Consider the following 19,134-nt stretch of genomic DNA (forward strand, 5'->3'; position numbering starts at 1 on the left):
TTTCAAAAGAAACCACTTGGAAACTCACCTCAAAGGCATCATCAGCTGATATAATTATGATGTCAGGTGACTGATATGGGAGGGAAGAGAGATTCTTTTTCTCTAGTAGCAGAGTTAGCATAATGGCAATTGCTCCAAGCAAATTAAAACTTGCTTAGATTCACACCTGCCCTCATCCAGATGTTTCTTATAAAAATACCTAGGCTAGAATAAATCACAGACACTTAGCTTTGCAAATAAGTTACAATTTTTACTTTTAGGAGTTACAGCAAACAAGTCTCATCCTGCTGGCAGTAAAATAAATAAGAAAAAGGTTTTTCAAAATAATTTGGTTTCCTTACAAAAAGGACCATGTAATTTTTTGGTTAGCAAAGACGCAGACTGTAAAAATCTCATTTTAGAGAGATTTTCCATTCACTTGGTTTTTCCATATGGTGGAAACCATGAAGCAACTTCAGCATGTTCCAGGATGCAGCAAAGGGGTGAGCAAAGGCTTCTGGGGGCCTGTTAAACTCCACCCACTCGAGCTAAGATCTCAGGTTAACCCTTTCACACACACAAGTGTGAGTCAGTATCACAACAGTGACAGTATCACAACAGTATCACAACAACTGACAAGTGGGTGGCCGTAGGCCCGTGCAGAAATTGTCTGAGGCCCAGGGTAGGAGTCAGTGGTTGGCTGAGAAGCACAGAGTGTTCTCCTGGCCAGCTTTACTCTCTGAGGCTGGGCAAATGTGTCTGGCTGCCCCACTCTTTGCATGGGTTTTGGGGGCCCTGTCCCCCTGTCAAACATGGTTTGCAGGGCTTGTGGAAATAAGGAGCTTGGGCCACTGGGCTGAAAAGGTCCCCCAACCCTGCCTGCTCTAGATGTTTGCCTGCATTGCTGAACTGCTCTTTCTGTCAATACGTTTCTCTTAATGTTCCACGGAGATCTACTCCGGTTAATTAAGCCTATTAGATCTCATCCTGCCCTCTGAGGTACGTGAGAACAAGTCTTCTCTATTTAAATAGTAACAATGATATGGGCCTCGCTTGTTGAGAAGTCAGTGTTGATTTCCCTGCTTTTCTGAGCAGCTCATGTAAAACTGATGACCTTGCAATTCTATGTGAATAGAAAGAAAAACTTTTCATTTTCACTCAGCTTGAGACACCAGTTTTGTTCTTCTGTTGAAATTTTGAAAACATGCAAACATCAAGGCCAATAAAAATGTTCGTGGAACTCCTTAGGAAGAACCAAGTTTGTAATTCATGCAAAAGTAGCCTGACTATCCATTTGGATAGTAGCTTAAAGCTAAAAGCATGAGTGGAAGGGGTGAGGATAAAGACATCAGCCTTAGGAATCACAAAGGTTTTGCAGGCAAGAGGAAAATTTACTGTTGTGTTTATGTCATTGGGCTAGTTACCAGAAACACAAGAGCCAAAGCCATTTCTACTAATCCCTTAGCAACAGCCATTGCTTTAAAAAAAGCCACAAACTGATCACAAGAGGTAAACAGAAAGCGACTTCATCAAGCGAGGGGAAAAACTGACGATCAAGAAGCATGTTTTCTGACTACTAAGGCAAGTATAAATCACACAGTAAAAAGTCTACTTTGTATTTTGACAGGATGATGTAACTTTTTGATGTGGTTGTTCTTGCGCTTGGCAACTGACATAATTAATCTTTTCCTCTTCTGTACCTTATCATTGGCTGTCGATGACAGCCATGTTTTTTCTATTTCAAGGAAGCCACAGACTAGTCATTTTCCTGGTGGCTTAAGTCTGTTTTCTATTCATCTCAAGCAAAAGAAACCCAGAAATTCTGGGTGCAAAGACTACTGCTTAAAGATCTGGGGATTTTTCCTGTTTTCCCATCCTATGGGCGGGCCACAGTTTTCAAGAAATGTTGAAGCCAACTGACATTGCAAACCACAGGTCCAAACACAGAGTTGATTTTAGTCTCAATAAAAATAGCTAGAGGAAGTAGGCTGGTTTAGCGGCTAGCCATTTTTTAAATTATTATTTTAAAAGTTAGAATAGCCATACCCAAAATGCTTGCTACTCAATGTTAAATTCTCAGTGTTATTCTAGACATCATGTGTTGGAATCTCTAGCATGTGTTCTTGGAAAATGAACAGAAGGAGCATTTGGATGAAACTCTTAAGGGTCAAGTCACACATCATACTGCAGCTACCTGTTAGTTCCATGGGCGATTCTTTGCTGTGCAACAGGAAAAAAGCTAAGTGCTTAGCCCTTCTCCTACCAGACAAAGCTGAGTGCTTAGCCTCCCCCCCCAAAAAAAATCCCCATATGCTTTTACCCATGCCAGTGTTCTGGATTACTGTATACCATATAAATGTGAAACTGGAACCACAGGGGATGGGAGGAAGAAACAGCCTGGGGGGTGGCAAGATGTTGTCATATTGTTACACATAGGGACACGGGTGGCGTTGTGGTCTAAACCACCGAGCCTCTTAGGCTTGCCGATCAGAAGGTCAGCTGTTCGAATCCCCACGACAGGGTGAGCTCCCGTTGCTCAATCCGTGCTCCTGCCAACCTAGCAGTTCGAAAGCACGTCAAAGTGCAAGTAGATAAATAGGTACCGCTCCAGCGGGAAGGTAAGTGGCATTTCTGTGCGCTGCTCTAGTTTTGCCAGAAGTGGCTTAGTCATGCTGGCCACATGACCGAGAAAAACTGCCTGCGGACAAACATCAGCTCCCTCGGCCTGTAAAGCAAGATGAGCACCGCAACCCCAGAGTAGTCTGCGACTGGACTTAACAGTGTCAGGGGTCCTTTATCTTTACCTTTTTATAGTGTAATGTGCAATTTGGCCCTAACAGGACTATTCCACAGCAATCACCAGGCAATCACCTTTATGGTCTTCTACTATGAATCAGAGTTCTCTGGCAAGGCTCCTCTGTAATAATTTTAAACCTGTGTGGCTGGCAAAAAATAACAGATGCAACAGATTTAGCTTTCCCTGTAACACTTCCCTAGACATAAACCCCATTGAACTTAGCGGGACTTATTCTGAGTAGCAATGTGTTGTGTTGCACTATTTGCATTGTTAAATAAGAGCATATCATATATTTGGGCAAAACAAGGGGAAGCCAGGTTCAATAAGTACATTGGAAAAAGGATAGGAATATTTTAGAAAATGTTGACATGCCAAATAAAGGACAATTGATGAAACCCCTGTCCTTTGTTGTTGTAGTATTCCTGTAGGCATGATTGCAATAGAATGGTTTCCTTGATGCACAAAGGGTGTATAAAAAGTTCAGAAGGCTGCAATCCAATACATACACACACAGACACACAAAATGGTGTGAGCCGTCTTGGATGCAGTGGGACTTTCTTCCAATCAGTGTGCATAGAATTAGGCTGCACCTAACTTATACACAAGTAGCTGATATCACTGCTATTGTTCATGTGGCAGTGATTTCAGTCACAATATGAAATATTTCTGATTATATACATACTTATTTTCCTAATTGTTGATTCAGGATTATCAGCCTGACTCAAGACTCTTTTACATGAGCCATTAATCACAGGATATTGATTAGATGTGCATGTTTGCTTTCTCGTTTTCATGCTGTTGATTATGCAGTGGGGGTAAGTTAAGAGCTCTAACTCTCCAGGGGTTTTTACCCTGCTTCCCACTTACTTAACTTTAGTCTTTGATCAAGGTGTCAAACATTTAGACATACTGCACACTGGAATGAGCTAGCAAAGTGATTTTATGGTAAGTCGCTGTAGGAAGCTCTGAGTCAATGAGCAACTCATATCCATATAGGCTGAATAGTCATTCACACATTCAGAACATTTACCAGAGTAGTTCATCTGCAACACAATTATACTTTGAATGTGCACAGGTCAAGCTGTAATGGTGTGGCGTTAGCGACTACTAGGAGCTTTGCTGTTAGAATAAAGCCATTCCTGGACTCTCTTTCCAGTTAAAACTGGAAACTGTGTTAAAGTCAATAAAGATTTTTCTAGCTTCTCCTTAGTTCTGTCTCCCTACCATTCTTGGCTATTCCCTCCTCTGGACCAGTCATGAGGGAGGAGAGGCCTCATTTGCTGAAATCTGGTCATACTTAGTTAAACATTAGGTCTTCCTAGTTAAAGGTAAAGGGACCCCTGACCATTAGGTCCAGTCGTGACCGACTCTGCGGTTGCGGCACTCATCTCACTTTATTGGCCAAGGGAGCCAGTGTACAGCTTCGGGTCATGTGGCCAGCATGACTAAGCCGCTTCTGGCGAACCAGAGCAGCGCACGGAAACGCCGTTTCCCTTCCCGCCGGAGCGGTACCTATTTATTTACTTGCACTTTGATGTGCTTTCGAACTGCTAGGTTGGCAGGAGCTGGGACCGAACAACGGGAGCTCACCCCATCGCGGGGATTTGAACCACCAACCTTCTGATTGGCAAGTCCTAGGCTCTGTGCTTTAACGCACAGCGCCACCCGCATCCCTTAGGTCTTCCCACCTCAAGGTTAAATCATGGTGATATAAAATTTTATGTTTGGATGATGTGGATAATTCTTGTCTTCTTCTTCTTTGGCGATCACTCGTAGCCGAATAAGATTGTCTTCCATTAACAATGAGTCCGTAAGTGACTGTGGAGGCCAATTCTGGACCCACACATCTTTCCACAATGGGGACATTGGTTTCCGGGTGGGAGTTGATCACAGTGTGGATTTGCCAAGCGTGCCTTCCTCTTAACATGTTTCTCCCTTGAGTCCTGAATTTGAGTGTCTTCAAAGCCCATGCACCTTTGGTAAAGGCTGTTCTCCAACTGGAGCGCTCGAAGGCCAGTGTTTCCCAGTTGTCTGTGTTTATACTACATTTTTTTTAAGAGTTGCCTTGCGACAGTCTTTAAACCTCTTTTGTTGACCACCAGTATTACGCTTTCCATTTTTAAGTTCAGAATAGAGTAGCTACTTTGGAAGACGATCATCAAACATCCGCACAACATGACCAGTCCAACGAAGTTGATATTGAAGAATCATTGCTTCAGCACTGGTGATCTTTGCTTCTTCCAGTACACTGATATTAGATCGCCTGTCTTCCCAAGTGATGTGTAAAATTTTTCGGAGACACGGTTGATGGAATCTTTCAAGGAGCTGGAGTTGGCGTTTATAAGTGGTCCATGGTTCACAAGCATATAGTAAGGTTGGTAGTACAGTAGCTTTGTAAACAAGCATTTTGGTTTCCCTGTGAATGTCCCAGTCCTCAAACACTTCAGTTGGGAGAAAGCTGCACTCGCAGAGCTCAGGCGATGCTGGATTTCGGCATCAATGTTGGCCCTTGTGGAAAGATAACTGCCTAGGTAGGAGAAGTGATCAACAATTTCCAACGTTACACCATTGAGTTGGATTTGTGGCACTTTCAAGCACTTTGTGTGGAAACTTACCCAGTACCAAATATTGTCATTAGGTACAGAATCAGTTCTCCCAAGAACATTCTTTGGCAAATGTGTGTGTTTGTCAGTGATTTTCCAATTGATATGATCACTGTTAAATCTGAGTTCTCTTTCCTCCTCCTGACAATAGCTGGGTCATTATTGTGTTAATCATTATATGAGAGCAAAACCTTTTGGAGTGTTCTTTAACTACGTTTCCCTCAAATCTCCTAGAATGATCTTTTCAGCCATGTTTTATTTAATAATCAAAAAAGTATTCTCTGTGTGTTGAAGGTGCTTGTCAGCTGGGGTGCTGTCTTGTCTAAGGCTGGCTTTCTTGCGGTCCTGTTTTTGCAAGCCAGCCTAGAGGTGCACAGTAGTGCCTTAATGATGTAGCTGGTTGAGTTACCAAAAAATCAGAAAAATGCAATGTGATACACAGAAATCTGTGATACACAGAAATCAACATGTGATTTTTTTCACATAACAGAGAGGAAAGTATTACTAGCTGGCATTTCCACACCAAGTGACTGTTCAAAACGCACCTAGATTTATCACATGAAAAGCTGGTAACCCACAGACTATTCCTCAGGCCTGTGCTATATTGTATAAAAGGGCTGTGACACAGGCTCTCAATGAAGCAAAACACAAATATATCCAAAATAAAGTGTCTCTTGTTTCCCTTCCTTAGCCCCATTAAAAATGATCATGTGATACTGAAGAAATGCACTGGTGTCTCTTGAAGAAACTCTTATCCTGAAGAATGCTGTGTAAATAAATAACAGTCATAGAGAGTGTAATCTATATCCTGATTTATTTATTTATTTATTTATTTTAAACTGTGGAGCTGTAATCTCTTTACAGTGAAATGACGGTAGGGATAATAATTCTGCCCCTGCTATGCTATGGCCAGAAACTCAGGATAAGCTTAAATCCTTTGGAATCTCTTTTTGCAATCTGAGGAAAGACAGAGCAGAAAAACAGGTGCTAAGAAGTAATCTCAGGAGGCTGGCATGTCATTCAGGGGACAACAGCCCAGCAGGCAGGTGCTCTCTAAAAAGGCATCTAGACAACAGCTGGGAAAGTGATATACTGTATTTTATGGAATTATATGAATGGATCAGCTGCAGCTGTGTTAACTGACAGTTATAAGCTCCCCAACAGTAGCCATGTCCGAATTATAGTTGTTGGTTGCAGCTCTAATTTAACTCGAGGGGTTGTGCCACGTTATCTCCAGTAACACTACATGCTCTGGTAGTGGAGAAAGCAAGGTCACACTTTAGTAGGCTAAAGGCCTTCAGGGTGTTAATTTGTAATAGTACTTAAGGATATTAACTTTTGTTAAACATCTGTCACATCTGGACACTAAACTGACCGGCCCTTGCAGCATGCATGTACCCTTTTCAGAAGGATACTTCTCCACATTTTCAAATTATGGAAATGCATTTTTGTTGCTGTGTTTGAGATTTTATGGCACCAAAACTTTAAAAACAAACGTTGTCATGCAACACCCTCCACAAGGGATACTTCATTCACTTTCATCTGTTGTTTAAAGAGAACAACTGACAGCACAATACTATACTTAGAATCATAGAATCATAGAGTTGGAAGAGCCCTCAAGGGCCATCGAGTCCAACCCCCTGCCAAGCAGGAAACACCATCGGAGCACTCCTGACAAGGTGCCCCATGATATTCTTGTAAAGAAGTTGGTAAAATGCGGTCTTGACTATGCTACCACTCAGTGGATTTGTAACTGGCTGACTGACCGAACCCAAAGGGTGCTCATCAATGGTTCCTCTTCATCCTGGAGAAGAGTGACTAGTGGGGTGCCACAGGGTTCTGTCTTGGGCCCGGTCTTATTCAACATCTTTATCAATGACTTGGATGATGGACTCAAGGGCATCCTGATCAAATTTGCAGATGACACCAAACTGGGAAGGGTGGCTAACTCCCCAGAGGACAGGATCACACTTCAAAACGACCTTGACAGATTAGAGAACTGGGCCAAAACAAACAAGATGAATTTTAACAGCGAGAAATGTAAAGTATTGCACTTGGGCAAAAAAAATGAGAGGCACCTGGCTTGAGAGCAGTACATGTGAAAAGGATCTAGGATTTTTGGTTGACCACAAACTTGACATGAGCCAACAGTGTGACGTGGCAGTTAAAAAAGCCAATGCAATTCTGGGCTGCATCAATAGGAGTATAGCATCTAGATCAAGGGAAGTAATAGTGCCACTGTATTCTGCTCTGGTCAGACCTCACCTGGAGTACTGTGTCCAGTTCTGGGCACCACAGTTCAAGAAGGACACTGACAAACTGGAACGTGTCCAGAGGAGGGCAACCAAAATGGTCAAAGGCCTGGAAACGATGCCTTATGAGGAACGGCTAAGGGAGCTGGGCATGTTTAGCCTGGAGAAGAGGAGGTTAAGGGGTGATATGATAGCCATGTTCAAATATATAAAAGGATGTCACATAGAGGAGGGAGAAAGGTTGTTTTCTGCTGCTCCAGAGAAGCGGACACGGAGCAATGGTTCCAAACTACAAGAAAGAAGATTCCACCTAAACATTAGGAAGAACCTCCTGACAGTAAGAGCTGTTTGACAGTGGAATTTGCTGCCAAGGAGTGTGGTGGAGTCTCCTTCTTTGAAGGTCTTTAAGCAGAGGCTTGACAACCATATGCCAGGAGTGCTCTGATGGTGTTTCCTGCTTGGCAGGGGGTTGGACTCGATGGCCCTTGTGGTCTCTTCCAACTCTATGATTCTATGATTCTAATGCCATCCGGAGTTATCTGTTTGTCTTGACAATAAATCATCCTTTTTAATTAACTACGCTCACTGTGTTATCAAGCCGGGAACTGGACTCCTGACATTGCCCCTCCTAGGCACAACAAATTTGTCACAAAACATTTGTTCCTCATTTGTCATGCAAAGTTGGTATCTCACCTTGCACTATTTTGCACATGAGAATAGAGGACAATTCTCACACTGAAAAAGAAGTGCAGTAGGAGTATCAATAAAGGCTAAAATGTAGTTGTTGCTGCAGATTGACTGGTTGAGTGGCCATAAAACAAGCAAAAATGCCAGAGAAAGGTATACAATACTTATACAGCATGGTCAAGCTATTGTAAACAGAATGGAAATACCATTTGTACACAGCATGTCAGGGAACTATAAGTTTCAATGAAGTGCAAGTAGCAGAAAATCCAGTGAGCCAGTTTCTTTAAGGAAGAAGTATGTGCAGATGCCTTGATTCTGAATGTATTGATAAACTGCATTGTGCAATTGTCTAAAGAATGATAGTGCTTCTAGAACTAATACCACCAGAATAGTTCATCAGAAATGTACGGTAATTAAAAACAAATATAGTTTCAATTAGATGGCTTTCTTTGTTGCTTCCTTGCTAAATCTGGAATCCTGCACCCCGTTATTGAATATTAAATGCCATCAATGTTTACAGCTGTGCTTCTGCACACATAGATGTGTAAAAGGTTGTAGCCTCATGGTTTTGGTCTGTATCTGTTGTTCTGCTGTTGAAGCTTACAGTGCAGCAATAAAACTGTTAGCACACTTGCAAAGCTAAGTAGAGCCTGGTATGATTTCAAATTGGATGGGGGACTATCCAGTGAGGCATGTTGATATTTCTGCATTTCAGGGGGTTGGACTAGATTACCCCGGGGTCCCTCCTAACTCTGCAGAACTATGATTAGCAACCTATTCCCTAATCACATTGTTGCATATTATGTCATAGTTGAATCTCTACCAATACTTCACAAGATGATGAGAGACAAAGTCTGTTTTATAATGTGCAGAAAGGTGGTGGAGCTTGGGTCCAAAAACGCAGCACGTTTCTTTGGTGTGACACAGAAGACGTGCACAAACCGTGTGTCTGTGCAACCTAAACATGTCTATTTGTAACAGATGGGGAACCATTGAAGCTTGTGCCACAGATCTGGCCCAACACTGCAGGAGAGGTGGATAAGGGAGTTCTCCTGCTTTTGCTGCAGTGCTCTGTGAGCCTTGGTGGTTGAAAATAAGGGAAAAGGTAGAGGTTTTATAGAAGCAAGACTGAGCCTACTTGCCCTGTACTGTACATTGTATTGTGATGGCATTTCAATATGTAAACCATTGCGACAGGGAATCCCTAGTGCTACTCATTGTTGTCCACAAATACAGGGAGAGTTACTACTTTTTGCATAAGTATTCTCCACAATCTCTCTGGATTTTTATTTTCTCTTGCTATTCTGGACTTTGTGCAATGGGACTTTAGCTCTAAGAGCATCTAAAGTGATGGTTAACCTGTGACCCTCCAGATATTGGACTGCAGTTGCCATCAGTTGCGTAGCGTGGGTTGTCAGCACCCGGGGCAAGGCAAGTAATTTGCACCCCCTAACCCGTGGATTTGCGCCCCCTAACCTGTGGATTTGCACCCCCTAACCCAAACCCCCAGATGTTGTGCCCGGTGCGGCCGCCCCCCCTGCACCCCCCACGCTACGCCACTGGTTGCCATTGTTCCTGACTGCGGTCCATGCTGGTTGGAGCTTATGGAGTTGGAGCTCAACAACATCTGGAGAGCCATAGGTTCCCCATCCCTGCTCTAGAGAATAACGTACATGTTCAAAAATCTGTTTTGCAGGCCATCTGGCATTCCTTGCAAAAAGTATGTAACATGCTGCTACACTTAATATATCCCCAACTTACCAATATAGAGATTCACTGAGAATGTTATTCCTTGAATCAAGTACAGTAGAACTTGATCAAACAGTTCCGCTACTGGCAGTGTTGTCTTATTTCATCTTTTGGAGGCAACTTTACTGCACAGGAAGATTTCTTTTTCTAACTCACCCTGAGTAGGGAGAAATGCATTACTGACATTTTTAGTTTTCACTTAGCATTCAGTTGCATGTGGTTACGAATATACACTGACAGGAGAGCAATTTGAGCACATTTGTCAAGCAACTTCACAGTACAGCTTGTATCGTTTCCAGCATGCATTTGGCAAACTGCAGCCCAGTTCATTAAAATAGTCACTCTATTGTATATACATTTTAAGCAGATGTCTGTTTTGTTTTGCCCTGAGCAAAAGCTGGCTAAGTGAGAGATCTAAGACAAACGCCAACACTATGCATCATCCTAAAAAACTGGGCTATGGGGAATATCCAGTAAATACATTAATAAAGTGGGCTGAGCTTTGGAAACCAGGTTTGAATATAGGCAGTACACGTGAATAAAAGGGAACTGTTGTAGAGCACTGCATATGCATTTGTTTTGTGGGTTGTGGAAGAGTCTGGGTTTAAAATTAGCCAAATGGCAAGTCTGAACTAGCCAAACTGGGTGGTTATAAAAAAACGCACACTACAAAACTAGATTTTTTTTGCTTCTCGCTGATGCTAGGCAATGAGAAATTTAAAATATATTTAGAATTAAAAAATGTCTAATGGCATATCCTTTTGGAGAACAGGCAACTTGGTTTAAAAAGGCAAACGTGGATAGTACATTTTTACAAATGATACTGATACCACATTTTAAACATAAATATCTAACATAATTTGGTATGGAATCTAGAATTTGTGGGCATTGTTAATTCAGGATGTGGAGTGTGCAGATGTTGACTACATTTCTTCTTTAACCAGGTCAGGTTTGGGGGAAACACATTATCAAAGTGACAAAGGGAAAAAATGAATGGCTTCCCTTAAGGCAGATGGAATAGTGTTGTCTGAGCAGTCTGTATTGTAAGGCAATGTAGATTCTGTAAACCAGGGATCAGGAACATTGGGCCCTCCAAACGTCACTGAATTACAACTCCCACTAACCCTGGTCATTGGCCATGCTTACTAGGGCTGATGGGAGTTGCAGTTAAGCAACAGCTGGAGGGCAAAAGCAATTCCCTACCCCTGCTGAAAAGTGAACCCAGTTGAAATTCCTCCTTGATTATAAGCTCTTTAAAGTCTGATGCCCTTATGAATATGACTGTAGAAATCTCTGTTTAAGCAGCAGGTTATTCAGTGAAATCTTGTACATGAGAAAAAGTGTCCTTTATTCAATTAGCCTTTCAGATGCTGATTGTTAGGGGAGCAAGCGCTTCTGATCCTTAAGCACATACATAGGATGATTCAGTTTGTCCTGCTTCCCCATAAGTCCACATAGGGTGCAGCCAGACAGGATTCCATCACATACCAGCAAATTCATGTCACACAATTATAGTTGATTGGGGAAGTCTTGCACAACAAACCTGCACCACTAAAATATTGGACTTTTTGCAAGACTGGCCCACTCATGAGGTCAGGCAAGGAGGCCATCTCAGCTGGCAGGATCCACCAGGGCAGCAGTCCCCCCCCCCCACGGTCATGATACAGCAGCTCTTCCTTTACTCGTTCTTCCCTGGTGCCATTTTGAGGTCTGCTTTAGGTGCCAAAATGGCTTGGGCCAACCCTGATTTTTTGTGATAAGGAAAGTGAAGGAAAATGCACTGGGAAGTGTGAGGTAACACTTGCTCTGATGCCTCTGATGCATTGGGCCTCTGGTATATTTTGTACAGGTTTATTCTATTTTATTGCTTCCTGTTAATGTGGGCTATGGGATTAGTGATCAACAGATTGTTAGTTGCCCTTGAATAGCATTACAGTGGTACCTCGGGTTACATACACTTCAGGTTACAGACTCCGCTAACCCAGAAATAGTACCTCGGGTTAAGAACTTTGCTTCAGGATGAGAACAGAAATCGTGCTCCAGCGGCGCAGTGGCAGCGGGAGGCCCCATTAGCTAAAGTGGTACTTCAGGTTAAGAACAGTTTCAGATTAAGAACGGACCTCTGGAACGAATTAAGTACGTAACCAGAGGTACCACTGTACTGAAATTCCCCAGTATCAATTTCAGTTCCCACCAGGAAGGGGAAATTTGGATTATTGTATTAATTTATAATAGTGAAATTGCCTTTTTTAAATAGTTAAAAGGTACTAAGAAAAAATAATCTGAGGAAACTGTTATTAAAGTCTTCCACCACCCCTACAGGAACAACACTGGGGCAATTCAGAGAGGCTATTCAATGGCAAATAAAAATCAGCTTGTGAATATTCTCCTAGCAATGACATGAGATGAGTCTTAATTTAAAGGCACAGGGAAAATCTAAATAGCAATTATCTTTTACTATAATAATAAAAAATAAATTTTAAAAACTACAAATCAGCTCAGGGCAGGGGGACATAGGAAGACAGCAAAGAAACACTAGATTGCCATGACTTAGAAATGCTTTTTAGGGATACTCTGTTAAAAGTGAGTGAATAAAGGATGGCAATTTGAGAGGAAATGGCTCTTGTAGCACCAGAAGCAACCAGTTCTCCGTCCGATTTCTATGTTTCATTACAGAACCTCAAAGGCCTATTGTAAGGAAAGTGAGATTAGGCTGCAAATGCAGGACTGTGTTTACATATGCACAACTGAGAACTAGATTGCTGCCAGAGATGTGAAATATTTATACACATGCTTTATATTTCAGGTTCTTATCAGTGGAGACTGGGAGATACAGCATGTGGCAAACCAGTTTCGATTTCCTGCAAAACATTCAGTTGTTTATCTTAAAAGCCTTTTGAGATAACTTAAAATGTTTGTGAGTTTATCACTCCAAGGCATTGTTGTTGTTTAGTCATTTAGTCGTGTCCGACTCTTCGTGTCCGCCTGGACCAGAGCACGCCAGGCACTCCTGTCTTCCACTGCCTCCCTCATGCTGGTAGCTTCGAGAACACTGTCCAACCATCTCGTTCTCTGTCGTCCCCTTCTCCTTGTGCCCTCCATCTTTCCCAACATCAGGGTCTTTTCCAGGGAGTCTTCTCTTCTCATGAGGTGACCAAAGTATTGGAGTCTCAGTTTCAGGATCTATCCTTCCAGTGAGCACTCAGGGCTGATTTCCTTAAGAATGGAGAGGTTTGGTCTTCTTGCAGTCCATGGGACTCTCAAGAGTCTCCTCCAGCACCATAATTCAAAAGCATCAATTCTTCGGCGATCAGCTTTCTTTATGGTCCAGCTCTCACTTCCATACATCACTACTGGGAAAACCATAGCTTTAACTATATGGACCTTTATACAGTAGTATTCCCATGTAATGGATGTCTATTTTAAAAGACTCAGGAAGGGATGGATGCTGCGAAGAAGGCTATGCAAAAGAAAGAAAATGTGAGATGGACTCTGTTAAGTTGTGGGTGAACATATCAGACAACACAGCGATTCTTCAAACAGCTCTTGTTTATTCACAGACTAGAACTGAACTGAACTGAAGGGTTCAGCCAGCCTGCTTATAAAGAGCTCCACTAGAATGCAACAGTAACCATTTTCTGTAACTATCCAATCACTGAACGTCACTTTCAATCCCTTATTTGCATATGTGGTCCTGAGTGAAAACTATCTACAGTATCCCCCTGCTGGCCCAGGGTGAGATAAGGCGTTAGTTACAATCATAATGGTTTCCTTATATACAGCACTACACGTAATGGTTCAATTAGGCACAAAAGCATATCGGTTAGATTTCACATACTTAGACCAACAGTGATACATGTCCAACAACATAGTCCTTAAAATAAGTTGGGCGCTTGGAAACTCTGCCAGACCGCCGGGGACTGGTAGCCAAGTCCAGGGGGCCACACAATTCCTGCTGAGGCTGTGGTACAACCCTAGGTGGCGTTGAAACCAAGTCCCCTGGATCCGCTGCTGCGGGTGGAACCTCCGCAAGTGGAGTTGGCGGAATGTCAGGCACGGCAGTGGTCTGAGTCTGTGGTAAGTCTGGCAGACCCGCTGAAGCAGCTTGGTTCGGCTCAACGCTGGCAGTTTGCGAGAGAGGTGTATGTGGAGCCTCACCATCTGTAGGTGTCTGTTCCGGAGCCACGAGTGATGTGTTGCACGAACAAGTATTCGGCGACCCGCTCGTGCCAGTCTCCCCAGTCCAGGCGCGCCAGTGCCTCTTTTGCCGAGCGCACCATTCTCTCCGCTTGCCCGTTGCTGGATGGATGAAATGGTGCTGTTAGAGCATGGCGAATGCCCAGTCCCAAAAGGTACCGCTCAAAAGTGCCTGATGTGAACTGCGGTCCGTTGTTAGAGACAAGGACATCAGGACACCCATGTGTCGCAAAGAGGGCTCGCAGCACCCAGATGACGGCCCATGGTAGTGGTTGAGGGCATGAGGGCCACCTCCAGCCATTTGGAATAGGCGTCCACCACTACCAAAAAGGTCTGGACGTGAAAGGGGCAGGCCAGATCGATGTGCACCCTCGACCAGGGTGTCTTGGGCGTCTCCCAGGTTTGTCCCTTAGCTGCCGGTGGTGCAGGCCTCGACTCTTGGCACGCTTGAGAGGCGGACACCCAGGCAGTGATGGCACCGTCCATGTTAGGCCACCAGACGTTACACCAAGCCAACACCTTCATTTTGACGATTCCTGGATGTGTTAAAGAAGGATCGAACTTTTTTTATGTATGCAACAACGGCAGCAAGGATACTCATCGCTAAGAACTGGAAAACTCAAGATCTACCCACACTGGAAGAATGGCAGATGCAGCTGATGGACTATATGCAACTGGCGGAGATGACTGGCAGAATCCGAGACCTGGGAGAAGAAAGGATTGAAGAAGATTGGAAGAAATTTAAGAATTATTTACAAAAACATTGTAATTTGGTGGAATGTTAAGAAGGATGCTTGATTATAAATAATTGGCCATCACTAAATTGGTTCGGAATTTGATGATAAATGAGATTAAGAGAGAAAAAAATTTTTTTTTTGGAAAATTGTTAGTTTATATTTAAAGGAGTGGATATAAAATTGCAAATAAGAGGATAATTTGCTTGAAAAAAAAGTTATTAACGATGTAAGTGGGAGCGGGAGATGTGAGGAAGTCCAAAGAAGTTATGGAACATTGTTAAGATAAAAGTAATGTTGTTTATTATTTTTGTATTTCTTTTATAAAAAACCTTAATAAATATCTTTTTAAAAAAAACATTTTGACGATTCCTGGGTGGCCAACGTGCAGAGCCTCCAGGACGCGGTCTCCCCACAGCAGACAGCCGTGATGAGCCGAGAGTTCATGTTGTCTGGTTGCGAACGGCTGGAACTCCGATGCAAAAGGCCCTTGTGGCCACCCCCTCCACGCCCAGTTCAGCACACAGCTGATGGTGCGATCCTGGGCAGATGCGGAGGCCACAGTGGCAGCTGATATAGGCGCTGCTGGAAGATCCTCAATCAGGAGGAGCGATAGAGCAGGAGCCGAGTTTTCCACAAACGCTGGAAGAGGGCAACGGCTGAGGGCGTCAGCATGGCCTATCAATTTCCCCAGGCAATGGACGAGTGGTAGGCAGCCAGGAAAACAGTCCATCACAGCATGCACAGCGAGAGGACTGGTGGAGTTGGTCAATCACCAGCAAGGAGGCCCAGAAGCAGCTTGTGGTCGGTGATGAGGTTGAAAGTTCTGCTGTAGAGGTATTCATGGAACCTCTTCACTCCGGCCACAAGTGCCAGTGCCTCCTTGTCGAGCTGGCTGTAATTCCATTCAGTCGGAGATAGGTTCTTGGAAAAGTAGGCAAGCGATGCTTCTCTTCCGTCTGGAAAACGGTGACTAAGGACAGCACCAATGCGAAAAGGTGAGGCATCGCAGGCAAGCACCAGCGGCCTGACTTCACTGTACTGTACCAGCACACTGTCCGATGAAAGGAGAGCCTTGACTGCGTTGAAGGTCGCCATCTCCCGATGACCCCGGGACCAAGGTATCTTCGTGCTGAGGAGTCGGTGAAGAGGCTCAGCCACCGTGGCTTTGTGGGGCAGGAACATGTTATAAAAGTTCAGCAGTCCCAAGAATGCCTTGTTCTTTGGGATGGGGGCCTGCTGGATAGCGCGGATCTTGGATGTCGTCGGGTGAAGGCCAGAGGCGTCGGTAAGATAGCCCAGGAACTCCACCTGTGGAACAGCGATCTGGCACTTCTCCCTCTTTACCTTGAGCCCGGCCTCCTGGAACCTGGTCAGCACGGCACGGAGGCGCTCGAACAGCTGCTGGTGTGGGTCTGCGGACACCAAGACGCCATCGAAATATGGCACCACGCCCAGAAGCCCTTGCAGGAGATGCTCCATAAGGCTTTGGAAGATGTCAGGAGCCACACTCACCCCAAACTGCAAATGGCGGTAATGAAATGCCCCTCGGTGGGTGACAATTGTCTGGGCTTCAGCGGTGGCATTATCAACGGGCAGTTGTTGATAGGCTTGGGCAAGGTCCAGCTTAGCGAAGACCTTACCCTCACCCAGGAAATGCAGCAGGTGTTAAACAACAGGAACCGGGTAAGCATGCTGCTGAAGTGCCTTGTTGATCGTGCACTTGTAGTCAGCGCAGATTCTCACCGACCCGTCTGGCTTGACAGGCGTGACGATGGGGGTTTCCCACTTGGCATGGTCAACCGGCTCCAAAACTCCTTGGGTGATCAGCTTGTCCAGTTGTTCGTCCACCTTAGTCTTGAGAGCAAAGGGAACCCGGCGTGGCTTTAGCTTGATGGGGGCGACTTGTGGATCAAGGCTAAAGGAGATGGGCGTACCTGTATATTGCCCCAAAGTGCCGTCTAAAACCTCAGCAAAGTCTTTGACCAGACCCTCAGTCTCTGCGTTAGAGATGTAATTGATGCCGGTGACTTCCAGGCCGAGGGCATCAAACCAGTCTAGCCCTAGGAGGCTTGGCCTCTGCCCTTCGACCACCACCAGTCGGAGCAGGCCTGAAAAGTCCTTGAAGGCGATCCGGAACCGGCCAACGCCTACCACGGGAATGTTGTTTCCCTGGTAGTCTCTCAGGTGTACATGGTGAGAGTCGAGTTGCCTTTTGGACACTCTGGGTACCAGTCTTTTGATGGTGCTCCAAGACACAATGGACAGGACAGACCCGGTGTCGATCTCCATGTCACATGGAGCTCCTTCAATGAGCACCGTGACGTTCAGCTTGCATCGCGTATGCGAGTCAGTTTGGCCAATCGTGGTTCCGGACGGGCAGCGACAGTTGGTGAGAGCGAAACAGCTTTCCTTGGCGGACTGGAGTGAAGACTTGGACTTGCAAGTCAGTGGATGGGGGGTGTCGGACAGAGCCGATCGGCAGACCTTAGCGATGTGGCCCCTTCTGGAACACTTCTGACAGATGGCGTCTCTGAATCGACACGTGGCACGGGAATGGTTGCCTCCGCAGCCGGCACATTCCGATTGGCCCTTGGACTTCTGTTTGAACTTCCTGTGCTCCCGCTTTGTCTGGTGCACGTCAACGTCTTCACTGGAGAATGCCCCGTCACTGCTGGCCTCTTCGTGATGCACTGGAACTGGCTTCCTAGCAAGACGTGGGCTGCTGGCCTTGCGGATCTCCAGGGCCAATGGCTTTCTGCAGCGTGAGGTCTGGCTTGGCGAGGAGACGCCGTTGCAAATGGATGTCCCGGACCCCACAGACGATTCAATCCATCAGGGCATCATCTAAGTCTCGGAACTTGCAGTGCTTTGCAGCCTGTCGGAGGGCAGCAGTGTAGTTGTTAATTGACTCCCCCTTTGCCTGGTTCCGGTGGTAGAATGCATGGCGGGCAGCAATCTTAATAATAATAATAATAATAATAATTTTTATTTATACCCCGCCCTCCCCAGCCAAGGCCGGGCTCAGAGCAGCTTTCAAGCAATAATAAAAACAAGTTGAATGAATACAACTTAAAAACAAAATTAAAATACAACATTAAAATATTGAAACATAAAAAGGAAAAGGAAAAAGAAAGAGAGGGAGGGAATCAAATTGGCTCCAAGCCAAAGGCCAGGCAGTACAACTCTGTCTTACAGGCCCTGCGGAAAGAAATCAGATCCTGCAGGGCCCTGGTCTCATGAGGCAGAGCGTTCCACCAGGCTGGAGCCAGAGTTGAAAAGGCCCTGGCTCTGGTTGAAGCCAATCTAACTTCCTTAGGGCCCGGGACCACTAGGGTGTTGCTATTTATGGATCGGCTCCCACGAAACCATCCAGCCACAGCTTCCAAGCATCTGGCCAGTGTGTTCGGGGCCGAGTCAGCTTGGACGGCTTTGGCGCGTAGTGTTGCGGAGCTTCTCTTGAATCGTGTCCCATGATGCTGCCTGGACTGCTTGAGGCGCAACCAATGCTCGGGTCGTCTTGAACACCTCGGGCCCACAGAGGCTGAGGAATAGGCCCCGCTTACGCTCCTCTGACACTTCTGTCAGCTCGTTGGCTTGGAGGTAGCAGTCAAACTGAGGGAGGTAGGAGTCCCATGATTCAGAGGCTGGCGCAAATGGCAGTAGAGGCACAAGTGAAGCCATGATTCCGATGCCGGCGTGAAGGGCGATGGCTGGAAGACAGTACTCTAGCCAGAACAGTCAACTCCGAATTGGTTCTGTCCAGTGATTTCGCTCAATGATTCAGCTCAGTGATTCAGCTCAGTTCAGAGGATGGCCGCATCTGGCTGTGCTCTGATGTCCATCGATCCCATCCTCATTGCCAGTGTTAACTTGTGGGTGAACATATCAAATGACACAGCGATTCTTCAAACAGCTCCTGTTTATTCACAGGCCAGAACAGAACTGAACTGAAGGGTTCAGCCAGCCTGCTTCTATAGAGCTCCACCACAACGCAACTGTAACACTTTCTGTAACTATCCAATCACTGAACGTCACTTTCAATCCCTTATTTGCATATGTGGACCTGAGTGAAAACTATCTACAGTATCCCCCTGCTGGCCCAGGGTGAGAACTTCAGTACATAGCAGACTCTG

Source organism: Podarcis melisellensis (assembly GCF_964234715.1).
Source record: "Podarcis melisellensis genome assembly, chromosome: 11".
NCBI lineage: Eukaryota > Metazoa > Chordata > Lepidosauria > Squamata > Lacertidae > Podarcis > Podarcis melisellensis.